Source organism: Chelonoidis abingdonii, chromosome 11 (genome assembly GCF_003597395.2).
Source record: "Chelonoidis abingdonii isolate Lonesome George chromosome 11, CheloAbing_2.0, whole genome shotgun sequence".
Classification (NCBI taxonomy): domain Eukaryota; kingdom Metazoa; phylum Chordata; order Testudines; family Testudinidae; genus Chelonoidis; species Chelonoidis abingdonii.
In genome coordinates, this window is record NC_133779.1 from 205,595 (window position 1) to 224,252 (window position 18,658).

General features: G+C 44.0%; 1 protein-coding gene across 1 annotated transcript in view; it reads right to left on the minus strand.

Moving 5' to 3' along the window:
- The window catches only part of LOC116819218 (leucine-rich repeat and fibronectin type III domain-containing protein 1-like protein), a 207,251-nt gene extending 202,980 nt beyond the window's left edge, over positions 1–4,271 (minus strand). Inside the window, exon 1 of the mRNA XM_075070532.1 lies at positions 4,040–4,271. The gene's annotated coding sequence lies outside the window, so the exon portion shown is untranslated. The remainder of the gene's footprint in view (positions 1–4,039) is intronic.
- Between the last annotated feature and the right edge of the window lie 14,387 nt (positions 4,272–18,658).

An 18,658-nucleotide genomic window follows, 5' to 3' on the forward strand; every position in this document is an offset into this window, starting at 1 on the left:
AAGTTCTGCTACGTGTTTGGGTTACTGAAATACGTTGGAGCCTTTCAGATACAACAATGGAGCAGCCAGACATGCTGATAGCCTACTGAAGAGAATGCACACTCCCAAGAACTATCCCAGGATCTATATACAATGGAGACTTCTCAGAGATAGCATGAAGACAATGAAGACTGCTTGACTCATGTCATAACATAGGGTCTTTCCAGCAAGCTGGAAGAAACTATAGCAGAGGAAAAGTGACATCACAGAATATCAGGGTTGGAAGGGACCTCTGGAGGTCATTTAGTCCAACCCTCTGCTCAAAGCAGGACCAACCCCTAGACAGACTTTTTTTTGCCTCAGAGCCCTAAATGGCACCCTCAAGGATTGAACTCACAACCCTGGGTTTAGCAGACCAATGCTCAAACCACTGAGTTATCCTTCACTTGGCCTCACTTTCCCTTCAAAACTCAATACCTGGAACCACATCTGGAGGACAAAGACTGACAAGAGAAAGGTAGTCCTGGGCTGAAGAGGAGTCCCAGCCTGTGTATGGAAGATCTGTAACCTGCTTGTACTATCAGGGTGAAACACTGCTTGATTCAACCCCTGTTTAGTTTATAGAACTTAGGTTATGCACTGACTTTTTTATTTTCTTTGGTAACCATCTCTATCCTTTATGCCTACCACTTAAAATCTATCTATCTTTCTGTAGTTATTAAACCTGTTTTATGTTTTACTTAAAACAGTGTATTTTGCTTGAAGTGCTTGGGAAACCTCAGCTCAGGAACAAAAGCTGGTGCATATCCTCTCCACATTGATGGGGAGGCAGACTGGGCAATAAACTTACACTGGTCAGGCTTCTGACCAGGGCAAGATGGTACAGGTGTGAGGTCCTGAGCTAGGGGGGGAATTGGCTGGAGCCTCTCTGTTGTTGGTTCATGACTGTCTGGGAGAAGCATTCATGTCTGTATAAGTGCAGCACCTGGTGAGATTTGCAGCTTGTCACACTACCACAGTGTGAGAGGGAAACCAGGTTGATGGGTCCGAGGGCTTAGCCATACCCGTCGCACAAGAATCCTAAAGCCCCTATTTATTTCTGACCCACCAAAGGATTCTGATTTTAAACATGACTTTAGCCAGTGCTCTCCTGGGGCATGTATAAATTATACTTTAGATTCTCGTGTGTTACAGGTATAAAACCACAGCATAGTCTAAACCATGCACTTTAGAGCCTAAGATGACTGGGTGGCTCTGGGAATTCATAATCGACTACAGATCCGTTCAGCTCTAGGTCATCAGTTCAAACCCAGGGCAGGTCAATGGCTGTTCAGTTTCCACCTTAAAAAATGACTCTCAAACCAATTCCTACTGGACACAGAATGGTCCCCCTTGTGGTAATCTCAGCAAGGACTGAATAGGCTCAGAAAATTCTTTCATCACAGGCTGGCCGGGAGCAAGACTTACACTATCAGTGCTGTAACCAGTTCTGTGGTGAGGTTCTCAGATCGCAGGGCTGCCAAGGTTAGCACCTCAGCAATGTCAAATTCACACAAAAAGTTAAAAATCAATGCATCACTTCATAATTTGAGAAGAGTCATAGCCAGCTGCCTTTAAACTATGACTTTTGGGGTTTATGAGATAATCTAATATCCCTGAGTCTCTAAACAGCCACATTTAAGTCTACAATGATGCTTCCTCATTCTCCCAACATAATTAGTTTCAACTGGCTTCTTAGAAGCCAAGAGCAGCCAGCATATTTTGTAGTAGCTTTCCTGAACAGAAGTGATTTTGACATCCACTCACCTTTTTACTAAAGAATCTATTTGTGCCTCACCAGTTCAGAATGATTTTCTATCAGTTGAGTCGGAGCTGTATTTTAACCTGGTCCCTGAGCAGCATAACTGCTTTTATCTGAAAGCTATTTTGTACCTACAAGCTATATTTTAATGCATATCATGGCATTTAAGAAGAAGCACTTTATCTTTATTCTGATCAGAAAGGGGGGTGAAATCAATCTTATCCTGATAAAATTTTATTTAAGAAGGTGGAAGACATCTTCAAGATTTAACAAGGGATTAAATGGCACACTTACTTCATAGGAGTCTTTACATGCCTGTGCTCCCAGCTGCTGTGTATAGAAGGAAAACCTTCACCAAAATAACCTTAAAGGGAAAAGCATCTTGCATCCTTAAAACAAACTTCCTTAGGTAACTATGCTATTGTGATGTTTCAAACTCCTATTAGATAAAAAACCCCGTTGCTCACAGATTTATGTCTGGTTCTTTTGGAAATGATGCTCCCCAGTGAATGATCTTGGGAGGGTTCTTCCTATCTGAGCAAACTCAGTTCAAACCTACAATTTATGCAGTCATTACATTTTTTTTTTTTTATTATGTGCATCACCTTAGCAGGTCTCAATGACAACACCATAATCTCTTACATGAGAACTGTACAGTGTCCTGTAGTTGCAGATCATTTAACCAGCTGCAGACAGCAAAGAAACCTGAAAGGATGTTCTGCCTGAATGTAAATACAACTGATATCTTAAAAAAATCAACTATGATCCATTTATATAGTTCCACTTCATCCTATCACTGCACAAAACATGAGCCTCACATAGAAAACAACACCGTATGGCTTATCAGGATTCCTTCCCTTCAGCTAGTTAAAGCACATTAGATGTAACCCCTGAAAATATGTATAAAATGGAATATTAGAAACCTTTTTCGTAAATTATATCCCAAAATTACACACACACACACACACACACACAAAAACCAGCCTAATTCTTATCAAACTTTGATTTTGGCAGGTCTTGGCTTCTGGATGCCATTTTAAAAAAACCATTTTCAACTATGAGGCACCAATAATTTAAATCAGGAATTGTACAAAGAGGAAAATGAAATGCCTGAGAGAATTCTGTTAAGAGAATTTTATTTTAGCCATCACATATGATCAAGTTACCAATTACAAGGAGCCTTATTCAGTGTAAAATCAACTCTGACTTGCTCTGTAAAGTATCAGAGCGGTAGTCGTGTTAGTCTGGATCTGTAAAAGCAGCAAAGACTCCTGTGGCACCTTACAGACTAACAGACGTTTTGGAGCATGAGCTTTCCGATGAAGTGGGTATCACCCATCTATAAGGTGCCACAGGAGTCTTTGCTGCTTTTGCTCTGTAAAGTCACTCACTGAATTAGAAGCATTCTCACTTATCAGCAGGTGTTTGTAATGTTAAGGTTGGATCTCATTTCTCTTCAGAGAGAGAGAGAGTGTGTTAAAACACTGGCACAGCAACACAAGGCACATCTGACAATGACAATGCAATTTATCAAGAATTAGGGGAAAAAATCATGAAACTGTTAAGAGTCTGTTCATCCCATATTATATCATCTTCTGGCTGATGCTGAGAAAATGTTAAGAAGCTGAGGCAAACACTAATGCAAACATAATTAAAAAATTAGATGCTGTTTGTCCCGTTATCAGTTGAGCCTCTCTCTCTATTTATAGCAAACACTGTACCTCCTAGACAGCATACATACAAAGTCAAGATTTGTCTCTTCATCACCTGTTTTCTCAAGTTTAACTCCTATGCATTTTTTTTAATAGCATGGAAATCAGGACATCAAGGAAACAACAAATATTAAAACCCTCCCAAGTGCTTCTTTCATAGCACCAACAACTAGAGCTTTCTACAACTTTTTAAAAAATTAACTAACCCTCTAGATAAACATAGGGCCAAGAAATCCAGACATGTTTGTAAAGGGAAATGAGTACATGCCAGGGCTCCCGATCCCTCCCTCCCCTAGCTTTGACTTTCACTGGCCACCATGTACGTATTCCTTCTTTTCCAGACCTAAGGCTCTGAACCAGAAGAAGAGGTACTGAGTCCCCGACACAGCACGATCACGGCTGCACCATTCCCAGGGGTAACACCTTGCAGCTCTGGGAAGCGCTGTCACCCACCATCCAAACCCCGCAAGATCTGCGCTTCCCTTGCGCGCCAGAGAATGTCTGCACAGCACGGGCAGGTCTGGAGGGTGGACAGCGGGAGAATTACCTTGGACGAGGTGGAGGCGCGGGCACCGCAGCGGTCCGGGGTGGGCAGGCTGGCTCCCCAGGACTCTGCCCCCGGCCAAGCAGGAGTCGCAGCTGCCCAGGGGCCCCTCGGTGGGGCCGCCCAGCGGCTCAGCCCCGCAGGCTGATTTCTCCGGCCGGCCGCCGGTCCGCAGGAAGACGAACAAATCACATCCAGGTTTCGCCCCAAAGGGAATCCAGAGCCCGCGGTAAATCCACCCGGCCCCCTGCAGCTCCCCCGATCGGCCCACGACCGCCCGGCACGCGGGCTCCCCGGTCACTGCGCCCGGCGCAGGCAGGGCAGGGCTGAGGCGGCTCTGCGGGGCTCAGCCGGGGGCGGTCCAGCTAGGAGCCGGCAGGGAAGGGGGGCTCTTCATACGCCCCCGGCCGGCGCCAGCCACCGGGCTGAGGCCTCCCTCAGCGGCTGGCGTCTGGGGCGGGGGGCGGCACCCGGCTACTGCTGCGAAGCTTGGCAAGCGCGGGAGGCGCCCGGGGCAACAGCAACGCGGCGGGCGGCGGAGGGCTACTTGGCGGGGCGGCGAAGCTCATCGCCCGTGCGTGGAGGGCCCGCGAAGCCCGGAAATGGCGGCAGCGGGGCGGCGGCGCTTGGGACGCAGCCCCCCCGGGCTCAGGCAGGCTGGGGAGCCGGGCGCGCCCTCACGCCGGAAGAGCCGAGCAAGCGCAGTAGCGGCGGGGCTCCGCCCCCTCCTCCGCAGATCCCTATTGGGGAGGGGGCGGGGCTGCGGCGGCCGCTCGCGCTGGAGGCGGGAAGGCGGGAGAGGAGGCGCCCGGGGCGCGGTGCCTGCGGGCAGGGGATAGGGCTGGTTCAGCGGGACTGAGGCGCAGCTGGGGGTCAGCCTGGTGGTGTATAAAGTCAGAAGTGGTCTAGACTGGCAGACTCCTGACACGTTCCGAATGGAGGTGTCAGGGGCAGACTCTTTGGAAATCTTTTTAGACACCCTCAGGGGTCCCAAGACCACCCGTTTAAAACTACTGGGCTGGGGGCGGGGGAGCGGGAGCTTCTCTCTCCCCGCTCCAGAAGAAGAGATTCAATTGCACTGGGAAGTGGCAAATTCAAAACAGATACCGGAGGGAAATGTGTTTTCACACAAGGTGTGACTAGCCTGTGGAACTCACTTCTTCTTACAGGGTGGCCTACTGGCTAAGAGTTTAGCAAGGTTCAAACAGAGAGGAGACATCTATGTGGTTAACAGGACTTTCCAGAGTTATAAAAAGTTAATACTAACGGAGTATAGGACAAAAACAAGGAGTCAGCTGGTGGCACCTTAAAGACTAACAGATTTATTTGGGCATAAGCTTTCCTGGGTAAAAAACCCACTGCTTCAGATGCATGGAGTGAAAATTACAGATGCAGGCATTGTAGGACAAGAGATAACCCCTCATGTTTTAAAGGCAATCTCTATTAGTGGTAAGGGTAGGACTATCATGGGAGGTTTTTATTGCCTCCCATCTATATACTGTGGGGGTTCTTGCACTGTTCTCTGAAACATCTGGACATTGTCAGAGATAGGGCATCTATCTAGTCCATTATGGCAATTCCCACACATCTAGCTGGAGAGCAAGGGGTGGGAGAGCATATGGGTCTGTGAGGGGTTAAAGCTACAGCATCTTTAATCTAAATTTACATTTATTTTCCCCATTCCTGGGGAACCTCAGAGTCCTCTCCTGCATTTATTCAATGCAGTTTGTGGAGTATAGGACGCTTGGTCACTCCTGCCCATTGCTGCACATGTCAAGGTGCCTGCACAGCTATTCCCTATTATTGTGGGCCCAAACATTCAGAAATGGCTGTTATTTGGGGTGCCCCAGGGTCTGGGTGCTCAAGTTGGGACACTTTAAAGGTGCCTCATTTTTCCAGAGCTCTAAGCATCAGCAGCACCAATGACTTCAGCTATGGTTGTTTTGGACTTCTGAAAATCAGGCCCCTTTTAAAGTGCCTCAAGTTGGGCACTCAGAAACCCCATGCACCCCAAATCACTAGCTCTAGCTAAGAGTTTTAGCCATAGTGCACAAGGGGAGGTGCTAGGAGCACTACTGAGTGCAGGCTGCCAGAGAGAATGGCCTCTCTTCCCATACCCACAGCAGCAGTCTAAAACAGGGCAGACCTACCTGCCCAAAGCCCAGATAATTGATTAAGGAGTCAGCAAATAGAACAGGCCCTATGCAGCTATTGGCCAGAGGACAGGGAGGAAATCCCATTCCTCACTCCCTGCTCTTGGTTGGAGAAAGGGCATGTACTTCTAGAGTGGGAGCTTAGCACTTTTGAAATGGGGATGGGGACTGGCTGTAAGCCACTTTATCAGCCAGTGGGCATAGAAGTAGGATTAGAAAGAGGTGCCCCAGGACTGAGGCTGGAGCAAGCAGGCCCAAAGGTAGCTTGAACGTGGGGCTAGGGATAGGCCTAGGGAGAAGCAGCATAGGTGGCTGCAGCCAGGCTGGAAAAGTGGCCCAGGGCCTGCCTAGGAGTCTTGACTGGAGTGGTAGCCGTGGCGATGGAGGCCTGTGATAGGGTAGAGACTGGGAGCTCCTGTTGCTCCCAAGCACTAGGGATCACCATGAGAGGTAAGAGATACCTGTAATAGACCTACAGGACTGAGGCTGAGATGGTGCAATATGAACTCATAATGGGTCAGTGGTAGTACTCTTAAGGACTGGGGTCTTCGTGCATTGTACTGTTGAGGGGGTGCTGTGTGTGTGGCTGAAAGGTCTCTCTTACTAATCGTGGGTTGTGTCCTTGCCCAGGTAAAGTTGCTGGTATTATATCTGAGTGCAGCTGGTATTATATCTGGGCATGTGGTTTGAGGGCATTTGGGGACCACACAACAAACTAGGTGCCCTCCCCCTGGCGCTGATCAGATCCTACTGCTCCATTTTCCAAAGCTCTCAAGGAGCTGAGCACCTTACATACATAAACCATGGCAATATTGCCAACGCCAGGCAGTGCAAAATCATGTCAGACTCCCAAAAATTATGAGATTTTTGTTTTTAAAAATGCACATTGGGTTATTTTTATTTGCCTTCTAGCATTTGAAGCTTATGGGTTTGCTCCAGTCATGTTTTCAAGCTTTTCTCCACAACCACAAGGATTAGACACTTAGTTTTTAAAATTAAAGCTGGGATTCTCAGCTAACAATATGACTCCAGGAGCTGGGGCTTTAAGGAAAATAGTAAATATTGCAAGACTCATGATGAAGTTACAAGACTTGGCAACAGTGCAGGGTCAATGTGTGCATTTTGTACTCACAGATCCAAGTGATGCTGGAACACTAATTTAATTACACTTTTGTAAAAATTGGAATATACAGTCCCCCATGAAGGTGTCTGCAGAAACGTCAAACCTATGCTGTAACCACGTCTTGCTCGCCAAATTGCTATATGCTGCTGACCTATCTGTCAAGATGAAGGCTTAAAGAGATGGAGCCGGGATATGCAATCCTGGCATTATTCCAACCAATTCAGTGTAAAGTAAAACACTTTTTCTTAAAAAATATAGGCCATGTTTATGCTAAGAGTCCAAGGCATTGACTTCTGAATGCTTGGAGCTGGCAGTACTGCAGTGGTTTGTATATGTTCCTCTTACATCCTATTAATTTCTTCTATGCAGGTTTCTTTGTCAGTCTCCTTTGTGAATCAGTGGAGAGATGCATTGAAGTTTCTCTCTTTCTATCGACCCTGACACCAATTTTGGCTGCAGATTTTTCTCTTCCTTGAGTTATTCTTGTATATGTTGTATTTCCGTTGTGGTGCTTTTTTTATTGTTTCCTACTTGTAATATTAATTGTGCTTCATTGTGCCAGTGTCAGAATTGCCCCTTTAATTCCATCAATTGCATTCACTCTGTGGGTGAATTATTACATTCCCTTATTCCTTCCATTTTTTGTGTCAAAGTCACTTAATTTGTTTAATTAATTTTTATGTATGCAAAGAATAAAAATGTGGCACAATGACACTCTCAGTCATTCTGTGACAGCACAGAGTGAATAGAGTAAAGGCAAGAAGCTGAATAGACTTGCACATGGAAGATTGCTGGGTTGTTGTTTTTTTGTTGTTGTTGTTGCTAAATTTCTACACCTTGACCCTGCAATGAGTGACTACCACTCACTCACAGAAATCAATCCCAGGACTGGATATTTAGTGTGTCTGGACCCCCAAAATAACCCAAGACAGAAGCAGTGCAAGATCCCCTTCAGCCTGCATAGGAGGAACCATCAGTTTGAAAAAAAAATATTGAATTCTTAATGGCCTACATAAACTCTAGCCTCTATCCTGGAACTGCAAAACAAGGGGTCATTTTATGGTATTGGGTGTAGTGAGGTAGATACCTATCTGTTAAGAAATGGACTGAGACACACCAACTTACATAGGGCCCCTGAACAGCTGCCAGATAAACTACTAACCTGGGCTGTGAGAGGTGAAATGCTGCTGCTGTATTACTACCCTCTGAACCACAGTCAGATAATATCAACTACAGTAAATAGCTGGAGATGTCATTCACATCGCTGAGCAGGCTCAAACAGAGCAGGTACAATATTTACAACTGGAAACGTCTTGCCACTCAGGATTAGAAATAGTCGTGTGCTGGCACATTCCAGTCGAGGGGAGACAGCTTACAGGTAGAAATGCTAATGCAGGGATCGGCAACCTTTCAGAAGTGGTGTGCCGAGTCTTCATTTATTCACTCTGATTTAAGGTTTCGCGTGCCAGTAATACATTTTATAACTAAATTATTGTTGTATGTAAAGTAAATAAGGTTTTTTAAATGTTTAAGAAACTTCATTTAAAATTAAATTAAAATGCAGAGCCCGCTGGACCGGTGGCCGGGACCCGGGCAGTGTGAGTGGCATTGAAAATCAGCTCGCGTGCCGCCTTTGGATTTATTAGAGCATAAGTTTTCATGGGTGAATACCCACTTAGTCAGATGCATGTAATGGAAAATGTTGTGTATACATGATATTAAATACTTGTACAGGGAAAATGGCTTTAGCCTGAGCTGAGAAGGCCCCAGACAGGTGTGGAGGAAAATTGGGTCTGAGGTTTCTTCTATTTGAAGAAGAGCTAATGCGATCCCGGGATGCATAAACAGGAATCTTGAGTAGGAGTCAAGAGGTTTTTGTGTGATGGCTGCTGGAATATTGTGTCCACTTCTGGTACAAGTAACTCAAGAAGGATGTTGATTAATTGGTGAGGGTTCCTGCTGGCCTTGGAATCTATGAATTAATGAAGTTTGAGAATATTTGTTGTGTCTGATTAAAGCAGTGTTGCAGGTCATTTTCTAGTTTCTATACCCAGTGTTCTAGGATGTGGAACACAAAAGAGCTTTTTCTTGGAAACTTTCAGCATTATACTGCAGAATACTCATGGCTCTTCAGGTTATGGTTACTGTGAACAGAAAAATAGTCTCTTTGTCAGTTTTCTAATTTTCCAGCAATCCTATGTTTAGTTCTTGTGCTCCCCTGCCTGCCTGTCTTTATCTACCTGTGTTCTCGTGTCTTAGACTGTAAACTTTGTGGGGCAGGGGCCATCTTTTTATTGTGTCTAAAACAATGAGGCTGGGTCCATGACTCAGAGATCCAGGCACTACTGCAATAGAAATAATTATAATATTCTATTTGTGCATTACCTTATGGAGCTGAGCATATGTATTACATATGAGGAAACAGTCTATGAGAAGCTTGATAAGGCTGGGTTTGACATCCGTTTGGTATTAACTCCAGAAGGAGGACCTGTAAAATAGACAAAAATCTGCATTTAACATTTTTCAGCGGGTTTTCTGCTTGGTGACTTAGGCCGTAATGGTAGTAGCTACATCCCATTGTTTTAGAAGGGGCTCTAGTGCTACTTTTAATTTCTGAAGAAATAATATCAAAAGCTTTTCAGGAAAAACAAAGCCTAAATTATACCATTTGGTTGTGTTGCATCATCTAGATGAAGGATTCAGATTAGCTTCATTTTTTCCACATCTAAAATAAATAAAGACCTGTAGGGCACAGCAGACTTCTGCAAATTCTGATTTTATGATCCTTTTCATTTGTTTAATACAATGAAGTAAAAACGGAAGTACTCTAAATAAGATACGCTCCCCCTGCTGAGACTTGTTTGATGTCTCTGAAATTTGTGTATTGTAAATACTAATCTCTCGCTGCCTGCATCTTACTCAGAGTTCAGAGTTATGCTAAAATGTGCTGCTGTCAACAACTTGCTCATCTAAGGTGCTTTTACTTAGTGACATAAATGTTAGTTAAACTGTAATCTTTTGTTCAAACGTTTGACGTGATACATATGGGGTAGAGCTGGGATTAGGCTATTGGAACCCTGCTAGAGATACCTTGGAGTTAGTGGTCCAACTCTTGGATAAGGCATCCTGTCTCCACAAAGCATCAAAGGCCTTTGCAATGGCATTTATGGCCCACCTAGAGGGTTGCATGCAATGAAAGATTATGGAGACAGATTGATTTAAATTGTATGAGGGCAGGCACAATGGGTATTCTTCCTCTTCCCGCTCTTTGATTTACAAATTTTGGGCTTGTTTACTTGCACAACCATTGCTTACCTAAGTTGCTACAAAATTTGACAATTCTTTGGCTGTGCTTGAAAGTAAAAGAAGAGACCCACCTCCCGGGGCAGGAAGGACACTGCTTGTACACCTACTTCCAAACCACAGCTGCCCCATCACTTTCCACACTCTCTTTTAAAATTTCGTTGCATAGAGTCGCGCACCAGGGACACTGTGGGTAAGACTGTTCTTCCTCCACCTACCCTAGTTCTGAAGGAATTTGTCAGTCAGGTAGCACTTACAGACTCTGGAGTTTCACTTGGGAAAAGCCTTTCTACCTGGCTCAGAAATCTATTTAATTTGAACTGAGAAGTATGTTTTCTCTCAGATGCCTATCAACTCTGCAGATCATTTTGGACATGAATGAGTTTCCAAGGGGAGAATATTTCATTCCACCAGAGTACCCTCTGTGTGGGAAATTAGCCAGCTCTGTTGACTCGGGTTCTTGCGTGCTTGGCCAGAGGAATAAATTGAATGTATGTGTAATACAATTTCTATTTTTAGGGCAATCAGTTCACACTGTGGGTTAAGATTTATTGTCCATTCTCCCAGAGCTAAGTGATTTCTCTTGTGACTCCCTGAGAATTCAACCTGCCACAACACCTATTATCTCAGGATTTTCCATCTCATAAAAGTTTGAATATTTATGACTCTCTGCACCCCACAGCCTGCAGAATCAGCAGCATAAATGTTACCCCACTGACCAGACCCTGCTGTGATGCTGATTCTATAATAATAAGCTTGGAAGGATTAGATTTTTATCAGTAAACGTTGATTTCACTGTACATGCACAGAAAGACAACAATTGAAATTTACCTAGGCAAAGTAAGAAAAATGCTGCTTGAGAACTTATACGTTTGATTTAATTATATTTACTTCACATATTTTGACATGTGAGGTTGACACTTTTTGTGTTTTAATGGTTATAAACCTTTAACTTTTTGAATGTCTACTGTAATTAAATAATCATCTGACCCCTCCCCCAATTTCCTGCAACTGTGATACACATTGAGAAAATGCTTAAAACCCATAACTTTGCACAACTGTGAACATTTAAAAATAGAAAAAATGCTTTAAAATAATCTGTATTATGAGTGGAAATTACAAGCAAATGAAAATCGAATTCTGCCAAGCCCAAATAATGAGTAATGGACTCCGAGCCTCTCATTTCTCCTAATCCTGCCAAGTTAGGAAGTAGAATTTAGATGGAGTTATTCTTCTGGGTTGGAATTCACTAATGCAGAAGGCAAGGCCAGCTGGAGGCCTGTTCATCACATAAGTCCCATTTAAACCCTTAGTGGTGCTGATCCGTTCCTAATTCACTAGGGACTGGGAATGGCAGGGAGGCAATACCTCAGGCCCTGGTGACATATTGGCACAGTGGCCTCTAAGCCACTCCTGCTTGTTTATCAGTGTCAAAGCTGAATCCCCACTCTGTCACTCCGAGTGCAGGAAGCGGGGGCCCACAAGTGTTTTAAAAATTAATACTTGCCACTCCCAGCTTGTATTACACTCCCAAGGTTACAGCTGCTCTCTGACCTTGGCTTGGTAAACGCTGCCACCACCCAAATGCAAAAAAAAAACCCTTGGACCAGGAAGGAGCACTTGGGAATTCCTCCCTGTGCTTCCTCCTCAAGCCCTTTCACCTCCCTCTCCGGGGAACAGGTGAGAAAGAAAACAAAGGAAATTAGCTGTTGCCCCCAGCTAATCAAACAGCATATGCACAAACCTCTTAGGACACCAAAAATCCAATCCATAGGTAAATTTTCTTTAAAAAGGTAAATTTTATTAAAATAAAGAATAAAGAAAATATATTTGGAACTTAGGGTTTTGCTAGATTTTAAAAGAGCAATTCCAAAAGTTAAGCACCCAAAATGCTTCTTGGAGGTTCAGCTTAAAGGTTACAAGCATACAAAAGCATCCGGTGTTAGCACAGAGGAGATCCACAAGCCAAAATAAAGCAATAACCTGATCATGTGTACCTAAGCATTACTTATCCCAATGAGTCCTGCTAGGTATGGAAAATAATTTTTCATACCAGGTTCAAACTTTACACAGCATTTCTGCTTATAGCATTGCTGCTTGGTGTTCCTGCAGCCCAGAGGGAGCAACAGACAAAGGGAAAGCTGCTTTCCCCACTTTAAAAAGTTCTAACTTTCCATTGGTTCTTTTGGTCAGGTGTCCACTGTTCTTTCTTTGCCTGGGGGACTTTTTAACCCTTTACAGGTAAAGCAAGTAGAGAACAGCTACCAAGAGGGATTTAACAGCTAACTGGCTGGCTGGGTGTCCATCAAAGGGAGCTACCCCCCACTCTTTATTTATCACAATCAGCATTGAAAAGAGTCCTGATTCAGTACAGTCCTGCAGATGAGATGGCTTGTAGCTTCAGTGGGTAATGTTTCAGAAGTCAACTGCTGTTGCTCTATATTAACCCCAGGTTGTCTGGAGCATCAGTGTATTTATGCAAAGAAGTCAGGGATGTTTTCATTATTTTCATCCACAATGGCAAAAGCTTTATCCTTTGGCACTTTTAGCTGTGCAGTGTCTTAGAGGAGGAATATGAGCTACTGGTTAGAGAAGAACCTTGAGTTCTATGAATATCAGGCACTAAATAAATGCAAAATGTAGTAGACCCTCATTAATTTCACATGCCAAAAGCATGTGAAAGTCTCTCCCTGCTTCCCAGCAAAGACTTAGTGAGGTCTCATGTTACTAAGGCATCCCTACTCATACAAAATCTCTTGCAGAATGCTTACCCGAGTACTCAGAAGCATTGTCTTGCATAATTAAAACTAAACTGCATTTGTCAAATAAATGAACAAAGTGCATTTTTGATGCCTTGCTCTTGCTCTTACTTTTCTGTTGTATATGTTCATTTGCTAATTTGCAAAATTAATTAATTGGCAATAGGTCTCCTAGTAATTAGCAAAGCTATGTAAAGATGTTGTTGTTAAAGACCTTTTGGATGACATTCATCCCACGCAGTGGGGTCTGCACAAGTTCTACATGCCACTTACGCTCTCAAAGCAGGAATTAAATTTTATGAAGGCTCTGTGCAGGGCCCACTGCACTCTTACCATAACTTAGTACCAGTTGAGCTGAAACTGAACTTAAATATTTATTGAACATCTTATTGATATATACTATATTTGGTTACCACGGTGACTGGTGCCTTATAGCTAGACAAAGGGCTGCCTGACTGGAGGAAAGAGAGCACCACTTTCCTGACAATGACACCAGTAGCAACAAAGTGCCTTTCCCTGGCATCTGGAGAGCATTCTGCTCAGGGTTTTCTCTTGACTCTGAATATCAAGTCATGAGCATTGGAGAAGGCTATTCCTACTGCTTATTAGCTCTGCTGGACAATACCAGGCAGCTGCATTTCCCCCCACCAGTCTGATATGTTTCTATTTATAAAAGCCATTTAAACCCCAAATCTGTACTGACATTCCCCACCATGCTGTGGGTTTGTCACTGTACTCCCTTCCCCCCTAGGGCTGCAGCATTCTCTGGAAGGCAAAGCACTGTTATTTCAAGCAGCTACAATTTTTCAGTAGGAAAGAGGTATATTATACCCTTCAATGAGAAGAAAATGGATGCAGCTTCCAATGAAAAGTATCTCTACTTAGTTCTGTGTAAAGCCTGTCACATTTCACAGAGGGCTAGCCAAAAGATTTAAGAAAAGGCAAAATTAGGCTGGGATTGATGAACCCCCTATGTAAAGGGGTAATGAATAAAGATAGGTCTGAACCAGAATTCTGCATATGAGTGCACCCAATGAGAACTCTGCACTTGACCCCTAGGCTGAGCCACAACCACAACTCTGATCCTCTGTCTGGAAAAAAACCCAGATCTGAACTCTGTAGCTCCCGTTTCTCTTTGGGAATTAGGGATGCTGGTTTTGCTCTCTGCTGCTGATGTGCTAACCCTGCCATAGGGACTGAGGCACCCAGTCTGGTGACCTGCCCATGGTTACATGACACCTTCTTCCCTAAAGACGTGCCTACCCAGTAATTGGCACCCGGAGTTCTTTGGACAGGCCCTTGGGCCAGGTAACTTTCTGCAATAGTAAAACACATAGGAGGGAGATGTGGGGAGGAAGGGGTCTGTATCTCTGTAAGGATCTCCTTGCTATTAGAGTCTCCCCAAATCCTCATGTTGCCTTGTGTGGTGGCGCCCTCCCCTGGTGGCGAAGTCATAGGATTCAACCCCAAACCCTGGTGCCTCTGCACTGCTATCCCTGCTTTGCTGGCTGATTGTGGAGCTGGTTACGAGAATATTCTATAAAAAGGACATGGCTATATCTGTTTGATTAGTTGGTTAATAGCTAAGGTGCCAGTGGACGCAAGTATACACCAGTATATCTGGGTTTTGTAGGACCAATAAAATGTCTCGTTGTGCACTGCAAGAGGCTTTTTGTGTGCAGCTCTTAACAGGGCTCCCCCCAGTAGTGTGGTCCTATTAGCTCTCTTTGCCTTTATTTGTCACAGGGAAGGGATGAGGAATATGTGGAGAAGATCGCATGGTCCCAGGCTGCATTATCTTTCCTTGGGAATAGCTCTGGGGCTGGACAGGGGATAGGTACAAGTTCTGCTGGCTCTAGCCTCTCTCCACCACTCTTTCCAGCCATGGAGCTAGGGTGTGAATTTTTGTACTTAAATTTTTAAAAAGAAAAATGTATTTATTTAAATTTAAAAATTTGAAATTGACAACCCATGTTAAGGCCGAAACTTCATATAATCTATTAAAATAATGTAAATGAAATTAAAAAATACTAAACAGTACTAAACATGTTTGCTGCCAAAGTTTTAAAGAAAGTCAAACCACTGAATTGATGAAAGTCACTGGTAAGCACCTGGAACCAGAATTTGTTGAAGGGGTAAACCAACTGTTGACAGCAGTACCCTCTTCTGCAGATGCAGAGAGAGTATTTTCTTCTTTTCAGTTTATTCAACTAGTGCAATTCAATGACTAGATCATTGTTTCTCAAACAGGGGTCACAGGCCAATGGGAGCAGCAGTCTGTGGCCAGTGGGAGCCGCGATCGGCCGAACATGCGGACGGGGCAAGTAAACACACCAGCCCGGCCCACCAGGGGCTTTTCCTACACAAGCGGTGACCCCTGTTTGAGAAACCGTGGACTAAGTCATTCAAAGTTGAGAAGTTGCTTGGGAGCTGAAAACACAGGAATGCTTATTTTCCTCTCCCAATCTATGAATAAAACTAGGTTTAAGAGAATGAGATCTACTAGTTCTAAATCTCGAAGGACACAGTGATCAGAAACAACCAGTTTAATTCACTAAATGCAGATAATACTTTTTTGTTTAATAAATCAGTTTTAAATGCAAAACGTACTTTTTCCTATGTATTTAGCACCTTAAGCTAGTTGTATTTAACTAATGAAAACAATTTTAAAATGCTGTTTGTGCATTTGTAATTGAATTCCTTCAATTTCCATCCAAATGCAGTTTGACACAAATTACAAGTGAAAAATTAATCATATCTAGTAAATAAGAAATGTCATTCACCGTTTTCTAATGTAGTAAAACTATAAAAATTAAGAATCTCAGTAAATGTGTGCTAAGCTATATAATTGCTTAAATAAAGATGTGTATAGATATTTTCTATCCTTGTTAACTAAAAACTATGAACTGATGGGAATTGACCTCTCTTTAGCAAAATAATTGAAAGTACAAATGCAAAACAAAATTAAAACTGATTTATTTTTATCAAGGTTTCCAGTCTGGTGATTTAAATCAATCCATACGGAGTACCTGCTGGGAGCTTTGGGGTGGGAGATGGCTCAAGCCCCCAGTCTGCGCTGGTAGCATGGTGATGGCTTGTGCACAGTCCCTTTCATGCAAGGCGTCCCAGTTACAGGGTTAGCTGCATCTCTGGCCCCTTTCTGGTTTCTCTGAGTGCACCCCCTCAAATGCCAGGCCTCATGCCTTCAGGTCTCCTGGGGTGGCACTCCACAGTTCTGCTACTCCTAGACCAACCCTTGTGTGACTGTACCCTGTGTACCAACCCTGCTTACCCAGCATACCCCATTGGGTTCTGGCACTTGCATTTCTTCCCTTTCGGGGTGCTACAGGTGCTATACAGTGACCAGACAGTCTTAAACCGAAGTGTTGTGTAATCTTAGAAACAAAACATTTAGAAAAAAAGGATTTTAAAACTGTCTGTGTATGCGTATATCTATAGTTTTACCATCCCCTGAGGGCAGGCCTAACTTCTTTACACCCACCCCATCCCCATCAGGTTGCTGTGTTTGTCGGGTTCCCTTGAACAACTACCTGCCTCTCTTGAGAGAAAGACTGACCGACCTTTTTCAAATTGCCAGAGATCTTCTGTTCTTCTGCATTCTCAAGCCTTTTCCTATTCTGGCATTGTCTCTTAACAACTCTTAAGTGTTTGCTGAGAAGTGGTTTATCCCAAGCCATTCTTTCCCTTCCTGCTTGTTTTTCCCAACAGTCCCTTATTAAACTAAACCAATATATTCATATGGTAACATCTCAATAAGCAGGCCAACATACAGTCTTAATAAATTATTACAGGGCAGCTTCAAATCTATCCCATGTGGATCCAGAGGGGACAATTCAGGGCTGGGTGATTTCTGTGACACTACTCCTGTAAAAGTAGCATCAAAAGAGGCCTCTCAGAAGGAGCAGCTGTGCAACATGACGCGGTTTCTCCCTGGGATCATACTTCCCGGAGTGCTGGATGGAAGCACAGCCCTAAATCTGGAATTGCTCTCTTTGTTTCAGTGCAACTTTAAACACTGGGACTCTGGCAGCAACAGCACAACAATGATGAATGTGCCAGTTTGTAACCTCCTGGTCTAGTTTAAAATGTTTGTCTTATTGCATTAACAGTGCATCTACTGCAGTAGGGGCATCTCATCGTCAGGATTAACTGCTGCAGAGGATATAGTGTATAATTAATGCCAGAGCAATTGCCATTGGCTCTGTCATTCTCCACAGGACTTGACAAACTGAATGATGTTAACTTGGGTAACAAATTCAGATGTCACAGAAAATTAATACGCTACCTGCTGAGAGGCAGCAATAACCCGTTTTGCTGGCAAAAATCAATGAGAAGGGATCAGCTTCTAAGATTGGGAATCAAAGGGCCTGAGGTGTGGGCCTTCTGGGCGAGGCATCATTCAGGTAGGGAATGCAAAATGGGCACCCCCTTCCTGTGAGTTATGGGGCCAGTAGACATCAGGCCAGTTCCAAACTAGGTTGGCAGCACACACACCCAGGGGTCATTCTAGCAACTGGAGATTTCCAGGATGCAGAGATACATTGGCCACTCTCCGTTTTTCCTGGCTGTTCCCACTGCACTAGGTTTACAGTGACTCTCTGAGCCACTTGGGGATACTCCATGCTGGGCCGGGGGGACGGGACACTTCGTTTTGGAAGCAGTAAGTGGTACAGGAAAGAGAGATGTTGTGTGCATCGAGGCTAGCGTCACATGGGGAGAGGCCTGTGTTTTGTCTAGTAGCTGCCAGGGCCACTACCTTGGATCCCTGGTGTCACACCCAACTAAATCCATCCTGAAACCTGACCGCGTTTCTCCAGATTCCCCTCATAGTCCACATTCTTTCATTGGGTGGCTACAGGAGCAGATCAGGGCCAGAATCTCTAAGAAAACTTGAAGCTACCACATGCACCAGTTGGAGGTGGTACAAAAGATGAGAATTGGAGTACTGCAGATGAAGTGTCAGGTCTTGGCATCATGATTCGGCATCTAAAGCAAAGGAAGCACATTTTGAAGAACAAACTATACCTTCATTACTAGCAGCTCTGCTGCAAAAAGGGGGGTTGGGGGAAGGGGAGAGAATGCCTCAGTTAGTCTGTAACATGGAGTCTAGAAACCTGTAGGAAGTGCCTGGGATTCCACATCAGAGACAATCTGCTGGGCTTTTTTCTGAATGTGTTTCTAGTTACCAAATACCATAATACCTGTGATTAGCTCTGATATTATTCTCTACCCTGCAGAAGCTCCTGATTCTGCCTAGTTTTTT